Genomic DNA, 6309 nt, shown 5'->3' with positions numbered 1-6309 from the left:
GTAAATTCGTGAAGGTGAGAGGCTAAGCAAATCGAAGAAAATGAATTTCGTCGAAGTTTGACATTTTAAAATAAAATACGGTCCAAGCGACAATGCCCCGTATTTATGGACTACTGTCATACAAGGTACCATATGACCATGATAGTAAGATGTATAAAATGTGTTAAAAATGAGTAGTATTATAGGTAATTTGAGATAATTCTTAATTATGTGGATAATTGATTAATTATTAATTTGAGTGGAAAATTAACAAATTAATTAGAAATTTGTGGATAAGTATTTAAGTGAGATTTGTGGATAATTATAAGGGGGTAACACCCACGTGGAATGTTAGAAATTTGGCAGCAAATGCCTTAGGTAAATATGACTCCTAAGTTCACTTAATAAGGTGACACTTTTAGGTGGGTTATGCGGCTTAGTCATCTAAAATGTGGGGCCCATACCCAAAGGTTAAATACTTCTTTAAATTCACTTTGTAATCTCTACAAGAGAATGAAGAAGATTTCAGCAAATTCTCAAGAGATCATATTTCTCAATAGCAACGTGATTTGCTTCAAATATTTCATAGGAAGACTACTTAATACTATTGCAACATGGGATTTGCGATTCTAAGGAAGTATGGTACAATCTTTCTCAAGAATATCATATGGATTTTCCCTATTTCAATTCTCCGTTACATGTTTTATCGTGTTTGACGTGTATTGGAAGGATTGTCAAGAGAATCGGCTCAGGTATGTTAAGGCTATCCCTTATTTCCTTTTGGCATGATCCATGCGATACAAATGAAATGAGCAAATGCACAACTTCCATAATGATTCTATTCATATAAATACTAGAGATACTTATGTTCTTGATTCCCCATGTGTCCTATTATTCTATCATCTATTCATGAATCTCAGAAAAATCGTAAGTTGATAAATTTTACTTCATGATATTAATCAAAAACATAATGGTCTTATGACATCACGAAAGATTTTATTGATGTACTTCCCATGCATTGCATTCATTTGTACATGTACATTGACCCATGACCAGATGACGTTATATATGCACCACCACCTGATCAGCTGGTATATATTGATGATTTTGTCCATAGTGGCTGAGATGATATGATGGGATGCTCTTAGAGGCTTGATGATGTTATGTGCATATATAACTATACATGGTATGTCATTTATATGCATATGCATGACATTTTAAATATTAAATAATTCACAAAGCTATTCAGACTTACATGTCAAGTCTTTTACTCTATGTCTCTCTCATGTCTATTATTTACTGATTTTCATTTCTTACATACTCAGTACATTATTTGTACTGACGTCCCTTTTGCCTGGGGATGTTGCGTTTCATGCCCGCAGGTCCCGATAGACAGGATGAGAGTCCTCCAAGTAGGCTATCAACTCAGCGGAAGGTGTTGGTGCACTCCCTTTGCTCCGGAGTTGCTTATTTGGTCAGTATAATTAGGACATGTATTGATTGGTATGGCAGGTCCCAGCCCCAACTTTTATGATATTTATGTACTCTTAGAGGCTTGTAGATAGATGTCATGTATACATATACTTGTATGGCTTTGTCAGCCTGTGTTTTGAGTTTACAAATGATCATGTTGGCCTTATAGGCCCGTATGTCACGTGTGTAAGTTTCTATATCAGGTTGAGTCATTCTATGTCGATTACCCTCTCATGCTTATTCTAGTTATCTCATGACAGCCTTTTCGGCTCATTTACCTATGATAGTATGACACGAAAAATACGTTATGTTGGTACTCAGTTGAGTAAGGTACCGGGTGCCCGTTGTGGCCCACAGGTTTGGGTCGTGACCAAAGTGGTATTAGAGCAGTTCTATCTTAGGGAGTCTACAAGCCGTGTCTAGTAGAGTCTTGTTTATAGGTGTGTTGTGCATCACAATTATAAGTAGGAGGCTACATGACATTTAGGACTGTCACTCTTTCTTCTTACTCTAGATCGTGTGATAAAGCTCACTTATAAGAATTCAAACTCCTAACTTCTATTTTATTCGTAATAAGATGATACTTATATCCACAAAGATGGTAAGAGATTGCATATGGCTATCGAAAAGTTGAGTCAGGGGAGCTCAATTTTTCATGATGGTTATGATGAGTAAATATAAGATATTCAGTAGATTGTGTGTGTACTAAGACGTGTAAGCCTCTTGATAAGGAGTCTTAAGGCAAGATTATCTATCCATCCCTATAGTGAAAGACAATGAGAGATTTAGAAAATAGATACAAGTTTGAACAAGTAAAGAAGCAAGATGAAGAAGGGTACGAGGCGCCCAGTTAATGAATATTATCAGTATTTACAATTCAGGCAGAGAAATATAAACTTTTTGAGTTACCTTCACCAATAACAGAGGTATGTACAACTGGCCACACCTATCTCATTTATGCCCTATGGGGGGGATAACAAAAGTAGTATAAAAGAAGGATGAATATCAGGATCCAGCTGGGGTTAGAGTGACCCAAAATGGTGGATGAATTGTTTGCATTAGTTGACATTTCTGAAGGATATTGCAAATGTGCTAATAAATCTCCTTGTGGGATACCCAGATGGTGCACTCTAAAATAGTACAACTAGATATAAGTACTACAAAGATAGGCACTGGAAGCCTTGAAGGGATAAATATTACCTTAGTATGGCTCCCATCCCTAGTAGAGAAAGAATGTTAGGCAATTCGAAGAGACAATGGATGGAGCAAGGGGAGCTAAAAGCAAAATAATGTCTTGTTCGAGTTTTCAGAATAAAGTGATAGACATAGATGTTAGCGGGAACTAAGAAGAGAGTTAATGAAGCATTATGAGCAAGATATGATATATGGATGGCAATGGTAGATAAAAATAATGACAGTATTACAGAGCCTATAGTCAAGTGAAGGAAAATATGAGAGGTGACAGACCTTGAGGCAACAAAAGAGTATAGGTCATAAAGTCATATCCTCATTTCGAGAAATAAGTTTGTGAATCTAACATGATTACCAGAAGGAAAAGTTAGACCCTAGAGTAATAGAAATCAGTATGGACTGGTGAATAAGATAAACTAAACATGAACTAGGGACTGAGTAATTTGATAATAGTCGGTATCGTGAGAAATTCAGAGATTGCGTTTCGGCGATAATATAATGGATGGTAGAAGAATAACCTTTAAAGGTCATTCGGGAAGATGCTTTCCTAAAGCAAGCAATGTGAGCAAAATTAAGCTTAAGGGACTGTATGTGCCAGTTATACTAAGTTTCACCCTCGCGAGTAAGGAAATTTGTTATCCTTGGTACAGAAGGATTACTGCAAGGCGAGTAATGATCATCGATGATGCAAAAATATGCCTAAGAGTAAGAGGTAAAACATTTAAAGGTAGCTCGCTGTAACACTAAATCTTAGTACTTCCCTAAAGGGGGGAATATGGAGTATTATGACATTAAGTCAGAATTAAGTGTAACTAGTAATTATGGAATGGTAAAAGAATAATGAGATAAAAATGAGAAAGGGATAAGATTGAACTTATTCAAATCTTACAAATATGCTATGATTCTAGAACATTATGCAAACACGATGTCAAGGAAAGGAAGTAAGGGTTCTTGCCCGGGATGTTTTTGATAAATAAAGAGCCAGTGTGAAAGGTAAATTAAGACAAAGGAAATAACCCAAGAAATATTACGCGGAATATTGATATGATAATGGGCTAACGAGTAGTTGGTAGTTGATTCAGGAAGAGCCTAGTTATGGCTAGACGGGAGGTTATACACGAATCAACAGATCATGCAAGATAAACCTAGTAAAACCCAATATAGTGAATTCAGCCTTGTAGTAATGTCATTGTAATACTTGAGAAATATTCAAATAGGAGTTGGGGTAGTTAAAGGTACCATATGAGTTTTATGAAAATAAAGGAGATGCCACTAGGAAGACAATCAAAATATCAGTTCAGAAGCAACTCTACAAGCACAGGGGAGTGGAGGTAAGAACTACGGATAATTATAGGCGAGGAAGGACATCAAAAATTCCGTCGAGTATACGATGTAATAAACTTGCAGTTTTACAAGAGTTAGAGGGTCCTCCCTAAGTACTACAATGAAAGACTAGCTAAGAAAATAAAGAAAAATGTTGCAACCTAAGCATAGTAACTTGAAGAAGGAATGGTCATGTAAAAACAGTCTCACTACAACATTGTATGCACTCTATAAGAAAATGGCACCTGTCGTGGCTAATGAACGGGAAGTAAAGTCAAAAGTAATATTCGAGATCATATGAGTTGCACGAAATTCTAGCATGCTTGGAAACTAAGATAAGCTAAGTATGCACGCAACAAGGGGCAGAAAGACTAGGAAAAATAATTGCTTACATTTAAAAAAAGCTGAGATGGATTAAAAGGAATTATTCGATCAATGATCCAGAGTTATTTATGTTATGAACTCACTTAATATTTCAAAATATTATCTATGCAGCATATATGTTGAAAGAAATAATTAAGTCCAGGTCATAGACAAAGGATTGAATTGTAAAGATTGTATCATGGATATTTCATAGTGTCCATAAAAGGCTAAAGTAATAACTAATACCATGAGCCACGGATCGGAAGATATCTTAAACATACATAAAGGTGGATCAAAGGGAAGAGGAAATTAAAGAGTTACATCAACTAAGTAAATCAGGAGTCTGATTATTGGACCTAAAAATTATAAAAATCATGATTGAGAACATAGCGGAATCACTCTAAATATCAGAGGTGCAAGAGAGATAGTGCAACATATTCTATAACGACTCTATGATAAACCTAGTTAGAAGAAGTACCAGCCTCATAAGAAGTCAGTATAAATCCCCCACCGGACGGTGTATGCACCAGAGGTGCAAGTATTGTAATAGAGCTTCAAGTTGTGGATATGAATCATACCTATGTGAAAGGGAGGTTATGAAAGAGATAGAAGAATGTGAGGCGATATTTTAAGGTAAGTAAGGTAAAGGTGAACAACGTGCGAGATACTCAAGTACAGAAGATTGTGAATAGTCCATACTTCAGATAAAAGGCTACAAGCACTGGGATTCAGTATCCAGGAATGATAGCGGCATTGTTAGTGACATATCTTCCAGCCTATGGTTGCTAAATATCGAGAGGTCTAGCTAAAAGAGTAAAGAAGTGTTTGAAACGATGTGATGTCTCGCTTGTTGTTCCAGAATAACACAAGGAAATTCATTGTTCAAGCTGATAACTAGGGATTTTGACTACTTATTTGCACTCTTTTACTTTCATTTTAGCTCAAAATTGCTTAAAGATATTCCCTAAAACTAATTAAATGTGCTTGCTTGTAGGTGTGTTGGAATATGAGCTAAAGAGCTAAAGATCAACTCAAGAAGGAGTAATTTTGGACAAGGACCAAAATGAGGATAAAATGGCACAATGCGGACTGCACAATATTGGGTGCGGCTGCAGATCCTGAAGAAAACTCATGACAAGAAATGCTACACAAAGTGCGGACCGCACAATTCTAGTGCGGCCGCAGAAGACAAAGATCAGAGAGATGGTATTTTAAGACCAAGAAGAAATGCGGACTACACCATTTATGTGCGGCCGCATAATCAAGAGTGCGGCCACACTCAGAAATGTATGGTCCACAGAAGTCCCGCAATGCAAAAGCCCATAGTCAAAGAGTGCAGACCGCACTATAATTGTGCGGCCGTAGAAGCAAGAGTGCGGCCGCACGCATAAATGTGCGGTCCGCAGAAGTTGAAGGAGTGTGGCCGCAACCAAGAATTGTGCGACCGCAGAACTGGAACCTGCCAAGCCAAGTCTTATTGTGCGGACCGCACACATAATTGTGCGGCCGCACAACCTCCGCAGGGGCAATTTTGTCAGATATTTTTAGCTTAGTATAAATAGAACTTTTTATCATTTTTAGATCAAGTTTTGTTTTGGGGAGAGCACCTAAGCCATTTTTTATTTACTGTATTGGGTAAAATTGTACTAGATTAGCATTTTAACATTAGATTTTTTTTCCCTTAGCCTTATATTATGAATTTTATCTTAATTTCTGCATTTTACATGAGTAGCTAAATTTTTAGCTAAGGTTGTGACCCAACCCTAGTGTGGGTACTTAATGGGTGTTTGATTTAGGGCTTGTTTGTGATTGGGTTAGTGATATTTAGCCTAGTTCTTGCTTCAAATTAAGAATTAATGGTTGCAAACATTGATTCATGCCTAATTGACTTAGCCTCTACTTGAGAAAGAGAGACTAAATCTACGAAAACTTGGCTAACAAGGAATTGGGGTGAACTCAAGAAATTGATAGCCCCAATTA

Source organism: Nicotiana sylvestris, chromosome 9 (assembly GCF_000393655.2).
Source record: "Nicotiana sylvestris chromosome 9, ASM39365v2, whole genome shotgun sequence".
NCBI lineage: Eukaryota > Viridiplantae > Streptophyta > Magnoliopsida > Solanales > Solanaceae > Nicotiana > Nicotiana sylvestris.
Note: the sequence above shows the minus strand (reverse complement) of the source record.